General features: G+C 41.5%; 1 protein-coding gene across 1 annotated transcript in view; it reads left to right on the forward strand.

Moving 5' to 3' along the window:
• Positions 1-1,368: 1,368 nt before the first annotated feature.
• Positions 1,369-17,243, forward strand: part of gng12a (guanine nucleotide binding protein (G protein), gamma 12a) — a 35,703-nt gene continuing 19,828 nt past the window's right edge. The window contains exon 1 of the mRNA XM_080033812.1: positions 1,369-1,704. The gene's annotated coding sequence lies outside the window, so the exon portion shown is untranslated. The remainder of the gene's footprint in view (positions 1,705-17,243) is intronic.

Below are 17,243 nucleotides of genomic sequence, written 5' to 3' on the forward strand. Positions count from 1 at the left end.
AATACACTGAATATGAACCCGTTTCTGTAGGGAGAGCGCGCCTCCACAAGGCTTAGAGCAGAAAAACAAACCTGCTTTCACCTTTTTAATCAGTCAAGCTAGCCATAGGCAGCTAGTGTAAAGACAGGAAGTTTGCTTTTGTAGATTTAAAGTAAATGCTGAATGAAGGATTTGGAACATAAACTTGACTTGCTTCTACATTAATAGTGCTTCATCAAAAGATTGAAACCACCTGAATTGATGTATGTAAATACATACAGCTTTAATGTAAGGTTACTGACTATTGTTTCTTCCTTGTTAAACTTAAATTGTATGCCACTTCATTCAGAGGAAATGTTGACTATACTCCAAAAATATCTAAAAAAGAATTTAAATTATTTGTTAATCTATAGACTAACATTTAATCTTAATCATGAAATAGCCTAATCTCCTGTAGCATCATACATGTAGCATTGTCAACTTCCAGGAGCTCTGGCCTTGTTTCAGCTGTTTTTCCTGCCTTGACAATACAGTGGTTACAAAATGATCCTGACGACCCAAGCTATTTTTCTCAACTTGTAGAGGGGCATGTAACCCTTTTTATTCATCTTGAAGATAAAATAAGCTTTTATTGATCTCTACAAGGGCAGAAGTAAATATGAGGGATTAAAAAAGAGTAGAAAGTATGTTAGATAAGAAAGGAAATCAAAACTTCAAACCACACAAGTGATTAAACACAAAATTACAAGACTAGCAGCAATGTATAGGCCTATAGGTTAGGTTAAAACCTAGTACCAGTGGTGTATTTAAACCAATAGTGCATCACTGTATCAAGCAAAGGGACAAAGTGGGGTGAGCAGCAAAGTAAGGTAGGATATATGTAGAGAATGTAAAGCTATATACATTTTTTTGTAGTACATTGTTTAATACTAGGCTACATCATATTAACATATTTATAACATTGTATGGGATATAACATAAAGTAAAATAATAGACCAGAATAACAACGTACAATAATAGGCCTATAAATTACAGACCATGTAGTCTACATTTCACACACACTAGCTAGAGGTATTGATAGATTCATAGAACGATAAAAATATATGTTAGCCTACTTTATTTATCCCCAAAGGGAACATTTATGTAGGCCTAGTAAATCACATAAATGACAAAAAAAACACATCTCGTAACACATTCAATGAAGAAAGTTTAAACACAAACTTACAATAGGCTCAACAAAGTTTTCTAAAATTTCATCAGCGGATTTATTTTGAAAATCTCTCCCGGAAGTTGTGTTTGAACAAGAGCTAGCTTGACGCTGGTGAACATCCGCCAGTGTTTCGGTCGGGTCCGCCCGGGTCCGCCCCTCCTCCCGACTGAACTCGGATGTTCTCGTCGCGAAGCGTCCGAGCGGCGGAGAAAGAAGGAAAGGAGAGGGGGGAGACTGTTAGTGCTGGGAAAGGGGGAGAAAAAGTCAGCAACAATTAACCATTAACACCAACCGTCAGCGGAAAGTGACAGCGGTTCGAGTCGGCAGCTTTGAAGTCGCCAGTGAGAGCTGGTTTTCCACAGTCTATGGTGTAAACAAGCTGGCGGAGTTGTGACATTGCGCGGTGGTGAGCGACAGAGCAAAGGGAAAGGTCTCCTCCCAGTCTGTTGACGGATACAGTTTGGCTTCAGTGAAAGGAGACACGGCTGGACCATACTGTACGCTCCCCGGGCCAGGTAAGACCGCCATGTGTCGACAAACTGTCACAATAACTGCGGACATATAAGGCACTTTTATTTTTTAACCTGAAGCAACAGTTGGGTCTCGGTCTGTTTTTACTAAAGATAGCCTATCATATTTACTGCTCACTGCTACCAGCTTTCATAGTTTTCATCCGTTTATGCAACTGTTCCAATGACACCACAGTGAATTAGGCTATAGCCTACCTACTACTACTGCGTTTCCTTTTGCTTGTCTGTGGCTCCACTGACCACATACGCCTACATGAGGATCACCATGAATTTAGTGTTCAACAGGTTGATAGCTGCACAGTTGCTGGTGTATGGGCCTTCTGCCTTGATTATTCCCTACAGGCCCCACCTACTGTGTTTGCCACATAATGAGTTATTTTGGAAAGCAAATTGCTATCACATGCAGTAAAAACAGCTCCATGTAGCCTAAAAAACAGTCACTTCCCTCAAACTATAGTCAATTATGCAAGAAGTAACCGCTTGCAACATTTGCCAGTGTAGTCCAACATGAACCAATTTGATTATGAACCCGTTGAGATGTTAAGGAGCCCCCCTCTCTCCCTCTCACTCACTCACTCACTCACACACACACACACACACACACACACACACACACACACACACACACACACACACACACACACACACACACACACACACACACACACACACACACACACACAAACACACAAACAGAAACAGGGAAGAGATGTTTACATGCAGCATCAACAGCTCGGTAGATGGTCCATGGCCATTAGGAGGACAGAAAACAGACCGGCCATTGATAAGGCCAACTCATTAGTACCCCATTCAGCGCCATCAAAGCCTCCTCTCAACACCCATCAACATGAGTAAGGGCCCACACTGGAAGCTGAGGATCACACGATGTAAGGTGGTTTCGATGTAAGGTGCCTTACTTTTTATTATGAAGGACACCAGCCAAGAGGAAGAGCCTCCAAATGAATGAATGGTGAAGGGACACACATGCAACAATCATCTTTTTATTGTGTCACTGCCTTTTTCAAAATTGACACGTAAAAAGGTGTCAAAAGGTCAGAAAATGTATCATGTTTCATTAGAAATGGAGATGGTGACGTCGACATACAGCCGCCTTGTCTAATGCTGTCAGATCTGTTCATAGAGTTGTCTGTCTGGATTGGAACAAACACTAGTACCCCCTGTATTCAATGAATACTGTATCAACTTCTCATTTCCTCCTCTTATCCGGATGGAGAGAACAGTCCAATTCCAATGATGCTTTTTGAGATATCCTTTAAACATCAATGCAATCCTTATAATCAAGTCAAATCAGTTGATTTACCCATCAATATCACAAAAAGCCACACACAGCTTATAACAGGGAAAAACTGAGAAATATCAGGGAGGATGGACAGACATGCAATAGATAGATGTCACGTGTACAAAACATACTAATAGGAAAATCAAAACACAATCAATGACGTATATATTTTTTTTACATGCAATTAATAACGTTATTCTCACTCTCTCGCTCTGGGCTGCATTTGCAATGGTTTGACTGTTAGCCCGGATTGCTCCTGGCAGGATTTAATGTGACGTGTGATGCATGTAAATTTGATTAGTAACATGAGGGAGGGGGTGGGGGCTGCTACAGTAGGTGGTCCAGACAGGAACATTGTCTTGCTCAATGCAAAAGATATTGGATTCAATAGAAAAAGGATACAAAGCTCACTGTGTCTTGATGATTGAGAGGAGGATGGATATTTAATACCCTTCCTCTGTCTCCGTATGAGTTAAATAACTCTGGAAACAATGGCTGGACTGTAGGGGGGTCACGTGGGAATTGGCACACGCAGGCAGCTGTAACCAATGCTGTAATACCTTTGCTCTGGCACAGAATGCTGCCGGACTCGATCGGGCAGCCGCCGTCCGACCCTCACCTAGTCAGCCAGGATCTGTTTCCTCATAGTAGTGCAGTCTGTGGATTCCCCCGCAGCTCTTTCATAGCACAGACTAGAGGTTGTTGAAGTTAGGAGTTGGTGTGTGTGTGCGCGCGCGCCTGTGCGCGCTTGCTTCAATGTCTTTTAAGTGAACTTCCTTACTGGGCTGAGTGAATTTCGAAAAGTGTATGTTGTTTCTTCCTCCTTTAGTTAATCAGAAACTGTTTAATTGTCATTGATTTATTTTCTCAAATGACTAGCTTTTATTTTGACATATACAGGTCCTTCTCATATAATTAGCATATTGTGATAAAGTTGATTATTTTCCATAATGTAATGATAATAATTGAACTTTCATATATTTTAGATTCATTGCACACTAACTGAAATATTTCAGGTCTTTTGTTGTTTTAATACTGATGATTTTGGCATACAGCTCATGAAAACCCCAAATTCCTATCTCAAAAAATTAGCATATCATGAAAAGGTACTCTAAACGAGCTCTTAACCTAATCATCTGAATCAACTAATTAACTCTAAACACCTGCAAAAGATTCCTGAGGCTTTTAAAAACTCCCAGTCTGGTTCATTACTCAAAACCGCAATCATGGGTAAGACTGCCGACCTGACTGCTGTCCAGAAGGCCATCATTGACACCCTCAAGCAAGAGGGTAAGACACAGAAAGAAATTTCTGAGCGAATAGGCTGTTCCCAGAGTGCTGTATCAAGGCACCTCAGTGGGAAGTCTGTGGGAAGGAAAAAGCGTGGCAGAAAACGCTGCTCAACCAGAAGAGTTGACCGGACCCTGAGGAGGATTGTGGAGAAGGGCCGATTCCAGACCTTGGGGGACCTGCGGAAGCAGTGGACTGAGTCTGGAGTAGAAACATCCAGAGCCACCGTGCACAGGCGTGTGCAGGAAATGGGCTACAGGTGCCGCATTCCCCAGGTCAAGCCACTTTTGAACCAGTAAAGGCGGCAGAAGCGCCTGACCTGGGCTACAGAGAAGCAGCACTGGACTGTTGCTCAGTGGTCCAAAGTACTTTTTTCGGATGAAAGCAAATTTTGCATGTCATTCGGAAATCAAGGTGCCAGAGTCTGGAGGAAGACTGGGGAGAAGGAAATGCCAAAATGCCTGAAGTCCAGTGTCAAGTACCCACAGTCAGTGATGGTCTGGGGTGCCATGTCAGCTGCTGGTGTTGGTCCACTGTGTTTTATCAAAGGCAGGGTCAATGCAGCTAGCTATCAGGAGATTTTGGAGCACTTCATGCTTCCATCTGCTGAAAAGCTTTATGGAGATGAAGATTTCATTTTTCAACAAGACCTGGCACCTGCACAATGGTTTACTGACCATGGTATTACTGTGCTCAATTGGCCTGCCAACTCTCCTGACCTGAACCCCATAGAGAATCTGTGGGATATTGTGAAGAGGAAGTTGAGAGACACCAGACCCAACACTGTGGATGAGCTTAAGGCCGCTATCGAAGCATCCTGGGCCTCCATAACACCTCAGCAGTGCCACAGGCTGATTGCCTCCATGCCACGCCACTTTGAAGCAGTCATTTCTGCGAAAGGATTCCCGACCAAGTATTGAGTGCATAACTGAACATAATTATTTGAAGGTTGACTTTTTTGTATTAAAAACACTTTTCTTTTATTGGTCGGATGAAATATGCTAATTTTTTGAGATAGGGATTTTTGGTTTTTCTTTACTTTTTTGCCAAAATCATCAATATTAAAACAATAAAAGACTTGAACTACTTCAGTTGTGTGTAATGAATCTAAAATATATGAAAGTCTAATGTTTATCAGTACATTACAGAAAATATTGAACTTTATCACAATATGCTAATTATATGAGAAGGACCTGTATGTGATAGTTGACGGAATATCTGGGTTGGTTGATTGGATGAAACAAACGGTTTGAAGATGTGACCATGTGCTCTCAGAAAATTCTAACATTTCACTATTTTCTGACATTTGATAGATAAAAAGATGAATTTAGAAACAATACAAATAATTGTTGGTTGCAGTCATAGATTTTTACATATGTTAAATTGTTTATATAGTGTCACCTCACGCATCTTACAATTATATCTGACATTTTATAGGCAAAACAATTTATAGATTGATCAACAAAAATCATTGATAAAGACATAGATATTGAAAATAATTACAAATGGCAGCCGTTAACATGTCAAGAGTTTTCTTAAATGCCTTAAAACTGTCCAAAATGTGAACTAGATGACAAATTTGAGCAACCACTTGATGCAAACGTTCAGGTTTTTGATGATAGGGTTTGGCAATGTGAGGCAATGTGATACGGCGTGAGATGATATTCATTTGTCAACTGCCAGAGATTACTCAAAAGTGGTAACATTGGTGGCTGTCTCTTTAGGATGTCAGGTTGTATTGGACAATTGTCAGCAATCAATCATCAGGAATGCATCACTTTATAGTTCAGAGGTGTGTAAAGATGCACTGTAGCTCCTAAAGACTTGCTGGAGAAAGGGTGTGTGTGTGTGAGTAGTCACGAGGCCATACCCACAGTGGTTAGCTTAAATTCCACCCTACCCAGGGGCAAATGCACTGGGAGGAATGGTAGCAACATTGTGGATAAAGAGTCACACCCATCTGTTGGTTTGGCAACAGCAATTACTTTGCTTTCTTGAAATACCAAGCATTGCTGGATCCTTATTTTATTGGCTCAAAACAGACCGACTCCAACATATCTCCTTTTTAAAGCAGAAACATCTTCCCAGATATTGGTTCAAGTATGTCTGTTCTAATGAGTTTATAAAGTAGACGCCACGTAGGATGAACTGTCACAGCACAAACTTAGATTTTGTCGCTTATGGTTTCAGGAAGTAAGGGGCCGTTAGTGCTCAGGACGCGTATTAATCAGGTCGACATCTCACTCAGATGTTCATTCGTCAAGCCAAGCAGGAAATGTTGTCCTGGCAACCATCTGAGAGAGGTGAGAAAGGTAGCTGAACAGATGTGATCTCCCCTCATTCCGGTACATGTGTCAAAGGTTTTTAAGGTGATTCATCGTTGTGGCTCTGAAGCTTTTAACAGTTTTCTTTTGGCTGTGCAGTGCTTTTGTAGTGGTGTTTGTCCATCTGAGTCGGAGGAGACAGTGAACAGACAGAAAAGTGGAAAACAAGGAGCCACCTTACACGCGGGAGGAGAAACCATGGAATGCTTTATGACCACAGCTTCCTCCTCCGAGCTCTCTCAAAGCTCCTATGAAGTTCAGGATTTTATTCAATGGCTGTATTTCCTCTCATGATGTTTTGCATTTAAAGGTGCACTATGAAGTTTCAGGGAAGGAGGATTTGTTTACATTTTCATAGCCTGTTTACAAAATATTACTCTACATGTAATTTTAAGGGGCTTTTTACACACTGAATTTTTCAACTCAAACGTAAAAGTATTTTAAAAATTCGGGCCATTCATTTACACGATAACATCGTGGACTGAAAACATAAACTTTTGAAACCAGATTACAGAGTGGAATCTTTTGAAATGTAACAGCGTCACCATGTTAATACTAAATAGAAGGGCTGTTCACTGTGATAACGATGACATAACGGCTCCACTCAGTCACAGAAGACAACATAAACCGATCAGTGGTGAGTCTTGTGCAGGTCTCAAATATAACACTCGCCAGATGTCGGTAAATATAGTCTTAGGCATAATGTAAGTTATTGAGACCACCTGCAAGTTTGGCTGGTGAAAGATGTGTGCTCTGCCGGCTTTTCTAGCGACTGATAAACCCGTGTCACCACCGGTATAGCGACAGCTTTCCAATAAAGGCCGCGAAGAGGCTTAAGTGGGCTCCAGGCAGTTACGCGTCAATCAATTTCCAAGTCCGTTGATGAGTATAGTTTGAGAATTTAATAAATGAAGGCAGAATGACAACTGATGAATGAAAACATGACGAGGGCATTGAAAACAAATAAAGAAAAGATAAACTGCTGTAATTGACGGTTGTTTGACGATAGTTTGACGGTTGCTTGACGGTAAACAGAAAAATGTAATCAGGTGTGCCACTAACCCCCTTTGTCTCTTAACTCCCGCCCGCCACAAGTGCCCAGGTATATAGTTTAAACCACACCCATGTGTCAATCAAAAGGAAGTGACATAAACCAAAACAGTGTGCGTGACTTTTCAAAATAAACAATAAACAAATAGACCAAATGTGCATTTTGGCCCCTGCAACCGGTAATGCCCGGTACATGGCATTCTACATCACCAGTCACTAGCAGCATGTCTTTAGTCTTCACGAGTTCTACGAACTGAAAAAGAGGACAGAAAGCTTGTAATTTGCAATACTTGTTGTAACCATGCGCTCACACCAAAAGCTTCATGAACGTTAGTGGCAGCCAGCAGTCATTCATTTGGGGTTACGGAACTTTTAACGTATTCTTTTATATTCAAACATTGTTCCAGGTATCCAATTGTCCTGTGAGGAAATGTTGTTTATTCAGTTATGATAATATACCTTAGGATATGTGTACTTCTCTGACACAACATGTTTCATAGAGCACCTTTAAATGTACTAAGATATGGAGACTCCTTTTTACCATTGCATACTGAGTAGAGTAAATTCTTCAAGTTGTTATGAGGGTTTAACAGTTAAACATTAAAGGACCCTATTCAGTTGTGTTGCGTTCACTGGCTTTTTTTGGGAGGGGGAAAGGACATTTGAGTAATAACTATGACCTATGCCTATAGTAGGTTATGACTTGCCGTTGTCTGCTAAGCGCTAAGGGCCTTTGATAGCATGTTGGGACCTATGGCAGAAATCCAATCCTCTAAAGGAAAACATGCTTTTTTGTACAGATTGAAACCAGTGTGTGGATTATGTGCTCATGCTTTTGCACTGCATTAATGGTATGCTTCTTTCATGGACTAAATATGATGGTAGCTATGGGTTAACTGTTAACATGTCAACTCAACAACGCCATCTTGAGTCAGTCTTCCTTTTTGTAATTTTGCAGGTGAGTTATCTTTTAGTTTTAGGAAGTAGTTTTTTCTCTGAACAATGCACATGCTGCATGCATCATACTGTACATTATTTTACACCTTACCTTAGCTATTGCACATTGTTATAGATAAGAGCATTTTTTTCATTTTTTTTTTCATTGTAGAATAAAACCTTAAATATGGGATAAGTTATCTCCAGAGAACGTTTGGAGATTGTTTGTTTATGTTTATACTAAACACAGCGATATTTAAGCTCCGAGCGAAGGCCTGTGTGGGCCTGGGCCATTGTCCGAAACTTCGTTCCGCAACGTATTGGGCGGCTGCTGGCTCTGAACAAGCTTTTTTAAGTCGCCGTCAACTGAGCCGCGGCTGTGTGTAGGTCCATGGTGTAAACACCCGACTTTGTCAGCGCGCACACACACTACGGACAGGTAGCGAATAGTGAGTAGATATTAGTTGATTTTGACAGCAAATATCCTGGATTACAATCAATGAGTAGGCTAGGTCTATGCCTATAAAGCCATCTCCGTGATCGAAAACCAAATCTAAAAAATAAAGGCTGTTTCAACACTTTGTTTCGTTGACGAGGCCCTAGTTCGCTGACATAACTGTGCTTTAACAGCTGTTCATCCTCAAACTCTGATTGGACGGAGAGAAGGAAGCAGATAAGTAAGGTATGTTTAGAGTGCAAGATGTTTCCAAGGTTGAAGTTCCTCGTAGATGCTGATCTGAGGTTAAATTAGCAACTGCCCCTTAGTCTGTCAAGGTTAATAAATGAGCCAAGCTGGCTGCTCGTCAGCATGAATGAAGAACTTCGCAATAACAAACAAAAAAATTGTCACTTCAAATTTGGATATTGCCTATTTCCCTATTTTCCATTATTTTTGTTGAATGATTAATCTATTAATCAAAATCACAACTGACATGTAAGTGTTACTTTTATGAGAGCTGCGAGTGTGTGTGTGTGTGTGTGTGTGTGTGTGTGTGTGTGTTTGAAGTATTTTACATTCTTTAAAGGCAGCCCCTCAAATCATGGAGAACAAGAGGTAGGCACTGGGGCTCAGTGTGATAGGTTTCTTAACAGCCTTAAAACTTACTTAGTCATTTACATATTTAATGAATATGAATTAGCTTGAAAGGACGGTCGACTGTTTTGCCTGTTATATTTGAAACAGTCAATCAATAACAACAAAGCACTTTGGATCTTGAAGTTATCCAATAACTTTGTAATTCTCAGCAGTACCTTCTTTTTGCCACATAGTGGTGCACTCTGACTGCACCCTGCCTTCCTCTAGTCGCTGGCTGGTTCAGTGGTTCAAAAAATTTAATTGGCTGCTATAGTGATAGTACCTGTAGCTCTGTGTGTAAATCTTGTTAACACAAGTTATATCTGCCCCACATGATGAAATCAAACGTTCCTGCATCACCTGTTTCCCTACCTATTGATAATCCACCCCCAGTATCCTTTGTCTGTCACACTATCTCTTTCTCTCTCTCACACACATGCACCCTCTGTCACTCTGGCACAGCTAGGGGGCCTACACATAGTAATTACCTAGTAATTCATGGAGACATTTTTGAGAGAGATGGAACCTGTGACTGTGTGTGAGGGAGAACATTTTCTGAGAGAGAGAAAGAGAGAGCTTGGTGTTTGTCTGTGTGTATTGTTTTTTGTTGCACCTGCTGTGACGCGAGACGTTTCCAGTCATTTGTTTTGCTAGCTGAGATAGTGTGAGTGCACCGGTGTAGATCATGTTGCTATCTGGATTATTTACTGGAAAGACTCTATAGTAACCGTCACATGCAGAGTGTCTTCAACACACAGGGCTGACAGCCCACTATATGATCCGACATGCAGATTAGGGCCCGACTGATATTGATTTTGGAGTGCCAATGCCGATTATTTTCAGAGAAAAATTACGATTACGATTAAATCGGCCGATAAAAAAAATCCCCAAAATATATATTGAAAAATTTACTTTTTTGAACCCTTAAATATACACTCAACAAAAATATAAACGCAACACTTTTGTTTTTGCTCCCATTTTTCATGAGATGGACTTAAAGATCTAAAATTCATTCCAGATACACAATATTACCATTTCTCTCAAACATTGTTCACAAATCTGTCTAAATGTGTGATAGTGAGCACTTCTGCTTTGCTGAGATAATCCATCCCACCTCACAGGTGTGCCACATCAAGATGCTGATCTGACATCATGATTAGTGAACAGGTGTGCCTTAGACTGTCCACAATAAAAGGCCACCCTGAAATGTGCAGTTTTGTCTCACAGCAAAATGCCACAGATGCCACAAGCATTGAGGGAGCGTGCAATTGGCATGCTGACAGCAGGAATGTCAACCAGATCTGTTGCTCATGCATTGAATGTTCATTTCTCCACCATAAGCCGTCTCCAAAGGCGTTTCAGTGAATATGGCAGTACATCCAACCGGCCTCACAACCGCAGACCACGTGTAACCACACCAGCCCAGGACCTCCACATCCAGCAGGTTCACCTCCAAGATCGTCTGAGACCAGCCACTGAGACAGCTGCTGAAACAATTGGTTTGCATAACCAAACAATTTCTGCACAAACTGTCAGAAACCGTCTCAGGGAAGCTCAACTGCATGCTCGTCGTCCTCATCGGGGTCTTGACCTGACTCCAGCTCGTCGCCGTAACAGACTTGAGTGGGCAAATGCTCACATTCGATGGCGTCTGGCACGTTGGAGAGGTGTTCTCTTCACGGATGAATCTCGGTTTACATTGTTCAGGGCAGATGGCAGACAGCGTGTGTGGCGTCGTGTGGGTGAGCGCTTTGCTGATGTCAATGTTGTGGATCGAGTGGCCCATGGTGGTGGTGGGGTTATGGTATGGGCAGGCATCTGTTATGGACGAAGAACACAGGTGCATTTTATTGATGGCATTTTGAATGCACAGAGATACCGTGATGAGATCCTGAGGCCCATTGTTGTGCCATACATCCATGAACATCACCTCACGTTTCAGCGAGATAATGCACGGCCCCATGTTGCAAGGATCTCTGTACACAATTCTTGGAAGCTGAAAATGTCCCAGTTCTTGCATGGCCAGCATACTCACCGGACATGTCACCCATTGAGCATGTTTGGGATGTGCTTGACCGGCGTATACGACAGCGTGCACCACTTCCCACTAATATCCAGCAACTTCGCACAGCCATTGAAGAGGAGTGGACCAACATTCCACAGGCCACAATTGACAATCTGATAAACTCTATGCGAAGAAGATGTGTTGCATTGCATGAGGCAAATGGTGGTCACACCAGATACTGACTGGTTCTGAGTCCCCAGACCCTCAATAAAGCAAAAAAATGCACATTTCAGGGTGGCCTTTTATTGTGGACAGTCTAAGGCACCCCTGTGCACTAATCATGATGTCAGATCAGCATCTTGATGTGGCACACCTGTGAGGTGGGATGGATTATCTCAGCAAAGCAGAAGTGCTCACTATCACACATTTAGACAGATTTGTGAACAATGTTTGAGAGAAATGGTAATATTGTGTATCTGGAATGAATTTTAGATCTTTAAGTCCATCTCATGAAAAATGGGAGCAAAAACAAAAGTGTTGCGTTTATATTTTTGTTGAGTGTATATATACCTTTTACTGTTGAAAATATGTCCAGGAACTTTTTCTTTATTGCAATACGCATTGTCTAAAAAAATAAAGTGTAACAAATATGTCTAAATTCAGACATTGTGCACCCAACCCTCTGGAACTCCCTCCCCCCAAACATCAGCATTTCAGACTCAATAAACTCATTCAAAAGTCAACTCAAAACTCACCTCTTTAAGGAAGCATAATGACACCTGACTCCAATTCAAACCTTATTTTACTTTTTTCTGTATTTTGTTTTCTTTTTCTACATGTATGATTCTCTATGATGTAAAGTGTCTTTGAATGACCTTCAAAAAAGCACTATATAAATTCTATCAATTATTATTATTAACAGTCAAGCGATGACCAATGCCTCTGCTATTGGTGTCAGGGGGAACTGTCAAGTGTAAATTAATCCAATGTATTACAACACACCTGCTGCTGCTGTAAATAGGCTATAGCATTAATGCTATTCATTTAGGCTACCTCCAGGGCAGCAATACATTTCACATATGATTGCTTAAAAAAAAATCGGCAAAAAAACGTCCGATGCCGATAATTCCGAAATATGCGATAATCGGCCGATATAATCGGCCGGCCGATAAATCGGTCGGGCCCTAATGCAGATACAATGCTTAGAGTGCTGTTGATAAAGATACAATCAGACATTATATAGAAATATTTCAAATATTTACAGACTGAAACCTTTACATTTTATGAAAAAGAACTAACAACTTTCTCAACATAATTATTCGTCCTTTCAAATGACCTCTCACTCTGGTGATGTAATGCACCCTATGCACACTTTTCCCCATGCATGCCTTGTCCACGTGATCACCTGGTATTTCAAAGTCTGAACCCTTTCCTGTATGAGGGAATGTGTAGGAATGTAGTGCAAAGAGAAAATCCTTTCATCTGGTTGGACTGGGCCTAATTCGCTATGGAGTACTCCCACTCACAGGAAGACACACCTCTTGTAAGGACACAAACCCTCATCATCACTTATGTTATTTCCTCAGACATACACAGCATTTCATAAGACCAAAGCCCAAATATGGACATATCCTGTCAGTGGGGGAGAGAGCAGCAGGTACCTTTCAGAAGAGGAATGGATTTGAATTCCTTTTGAAACATAATATGCTAACAAGTCCTGACGTATGTATGTGTTGAAAGTGTCCAGTGTTGCTTTAAACTTACTGGACGAAAGGTTAAGATGCAGCAGAGGCATGCGGCATGCATTCCAACTCCAATGACAAATTGATCATTCATAACGCCTATATTTGTGTGGTGTGTGTGAGTCTGTGTGAGAGAGAGAGAATGGGCTGTAGAAAAGAGTGTCGCTTTGATGGATTCTTTAAGTCCTTTTAGCGCCCTTTATGAGTCCATGGGGAACTTTGCTGGCATCCCAAACAAAGGCCAGTGTGTGTGTGCCTCGTCACTGAGGCCGAGCCGGGACGGGACTCTGAAAAGGACCCGACACCTGTGGCAAAGGAGTAGGGATCATCTACAAGTGTCTGCGCTCGCACATGTTGCCGTTTCAGATCAGAAACTGCACCCCACCCTTTTCGTAGACTCGGGCCCCAAAGTTTTTGTCTGGCCACCACACTAAGTTTCTCTGTCTAAAACCAGCAGAAACAGGTGTCCCAGATCATTGACAACTGCTGCCTGTCTCCTAGTCCACACTCCAGGGGCCTCATTTATAAAGCTCGCTGTGCACAAAAACCTTGTGTAAACGGCAGAAATGTGCGGTCAAATGTGCGGTGGCAAAACGGTGGTATTTATAAAATAATTATTTGCGGAGAAGTGTGCGTATTCCCACGCCAACTTTTGACCATGCGTAGAGCTTCCGTAAGGTTTTCCTGACTCGGGGAATCAGCAACACTCAATGGCAACACCACGAAATAAAGCTCCGTCATCGGAAAAACACACATATCCTTGTGAAACGCATTGGCACCCGATATATTTAATCAAAAATATGTGCTTACCTATTGTTGCGAATATAGGGTACTGTTGTCTTTGGCATGCAGTAATGATCTAGGTTGATTTACTCATCAAGTAGGTCTATACATGTTTTGGTTATATTTTTAAATTGAATCTTATAGTTCTACTTTATAATAATATCATATACGTCGGGAGGTGTGTCCGTGAGTGGCCAGCCGGAGAGCAAATAGTCTAGGCTAGTGTTTAGGCTGTGTGTAAAAAGTAGTTTTGTACAAAGTTAAGGCCAAAAAATGTAATTAAAACTGTATATTTCGTTAGATAAAATCATGTTATGAATTTAGCAAATTATTACATGCATCTATTTCCTATAACAACTTACCCTGGAAGTTTAAACTATAATCTGACGTTGTTGGAAATGTGTAGATCTCACGGAAGGGAAACAATGCTTTGGAATAGACTACAGGCTAATGCATTATTTCACTTCTCACAACACATTTTATATAGGCCTACATATAGTCCTACAGGTTCGCTAATACGTGATATTTCATACAGTACAAAGTTGGGCAAAACAGCTTGACAAAGACTGTAATGACTGTGCCAATCATGATATGTGATCAGCGCACGTGTGTTTTTGTGTGCCAGTTACAGCGGGGCATGGCACGGGCTTTCTTCCTTCCCAGTCGCTTTCTTTGCTGCCGGTTGCCTCCCTTGTCAGTCCCTCATGTCAGTCAAGATGCCGTGCTTATTAAGAGCGTCACCATATTCAGGAGCTATTTAGCATTCGCCATGTATGGAAGATTGTGGAATGAAACTGGGAGGTGAAGTGGGAGGACACGGGGCGGAGATCGTCTGCGCACAATTCACCGGCACCGCAGGTGGGTAATTATAAAGGGAAGATTGCGTGCAACAGTGCGCCGCACAGTTTTATAAATCTCAACTTTTTTTTTGCGCAGCACATTCTTGGCTTTGTGCGAACGCAATGTTTTGGGAAGGTTTCTACGCACACCTTTATAAATGAGGCCCCTGGTGTGCCCTCAAGTCACTGAAATCAGGTGCCGCATTCACACCCGGTCAAATTGACGCACGTTTGGAGAGCTGCACTTTGACTATGATTTATTGAATCATTTCTCTGCTCTTCTGGTGCACGTGGGAGCAAGGTCTCAAGTTTTGTCACAGGAGGACTGCTTCTCGTACATTGGCTACTTGTGGTGTTACCTCTCTGCACTATAACAAACAGGCAATGTTCCCTATATCCACAGGCGTGTTGTTGGAAAACCAAACAGTTATCTTATTGTGTAGCATTTTCTCCTCACTAGAAGCAATCAGCCTCAGAATCTGCAATTCAAGCATTTCATACTTACTCCATTTCGAGGAAAAAAATTATTACATCTCTGTGCACACACATGTCTTTATGTTAAAGACTTACAGGCTACAGTAGAGTTTTGTTTAAGATTTTTCTAGATTCTACTATGCGGTGCGACCTTTTGGCAGAAAGTCCTAAATATCCTGTATCGACTGTTTTGTTACTCATTCTGCAGACTTTCTTTTGTAAAACATTGAACAGAACTACTTGTATAAATGAGGCAGGTGAACCCAGTGACCCCGGCTCGTGCTGAGAAATGGATTGAGCATGAAGAGAGAGGAAGTAAGGGAGATGAAGGGAGGATATGGAGGAGGCAGGCAGCCATCATTTTGTGAAGGGATTTGGGGGTGGGCTGCAGAGGAAGTGGCCTCAGTGTGACCCAGTGGGTGAGACTCTTCCTCGACCTGACAAGTCTTTGAAACTGTTAGATGAACTGAGTCGCAGTGGTTGGAGGGAGGAGCGGCCATTCATGTGGTTTCTGATTAATAGTAACAGCTCAGACCCCTTTCTGTGTGTGTGTATGTGTGTGTGTGTGTGTGTGGGGGGGGGGGGGGGTGGGGGGTTATAAAGCAGTCTGTGTGTTAAAGTCATGCATCTGTCTGAAAGTCTGTGCCTTTATTTTTTTTGATGTATTTGAACTTTGAACTCGCTGTCTGAAATGTCTTGTTATGACACTGACTGAATCTTTTGGACTGGCTTTAATTTGATTAGTTTCATTAGTTTGTCACTCTCGAAAAATATTGTTTTATTAATTGATGTAACCTGCGCTTCCATCACTGTAAAAGGGCAGAAAAACCAAAAGTAGGCTACTTTTGACATTAAACAGCATGATCGGTAGTTACTGTATGTTCCCTGTTTTCACATTGAATGCCAAATCGTGCAACATCTTGAGTTACATCAGGGTTGCTTGCTTCCTCTTCTTTTGGGGGTTTTGCTTGGGTTTTCTGACATTGCAATATGTACATTTGTCCTTGTATGAACTGTACTCCTTTGAGGGGATTGCTGCCAATATAACACATTAGCTTCAGTTTACTGGTCACAAGAAGTACTAAACACAGCATGTCACTTGGTCCAGAATATATATATCTATACCACTGATCATGGATGGCCATGAAGTTCTGCAAAAGCATCTATGGTTTACACAGAGGATGAGGCCTCATGACTTTGGTGATCCTAAATTCCTCCACTTTTCCTCTTTAACCAGAGGTCACGATTTCCACTAACTTTTGACTGAATTATCTAGCCATAACTTAGATGATTATCATGACATTTGGTACACACAGTTATGTCTCTCGGGTCAAAATTTCCTTTACAAAGTGACAAAATACTTTCTATTATGTATTACTTACATTATACCCGGTTTATGATTGTATACAAAATGAATTCTAATCCCACAAACTGCAGCTGTACATTGTGTTTGTTTCTAATTAGAATATGTTAGCATGCTAAAATGCTAAGCTAGATGATGAAAATGATAATCATTGTACAGTATAGTCATTGTGAGCAATTAGCACACAGCCGTTAGAATTTCAGCTCCACTGCATTGGCTACTGTATGTAAAGCCTCACACAGCACGACTGAGTCTTGTTGTCTTGTTAGCGGAAAGCCTCCAGGTGTGGAGTATGAAAGAAGCGGGCATTAAGATGGCAGGGGGTGTCTAATTAAAGATGTCA

Source organism: Ammodytes marinus (assembly GCF_949987685.1).
Source record: "Ammodytes marinus genome assembly, chromosome: 9".
Taxonomy (NCBI): Eukaryota; Metazoa; Chordata; class Actinopteri; order Uranoscopiformes; family Ammodytidae; genus Ammodytes; species Ammodytes marinus.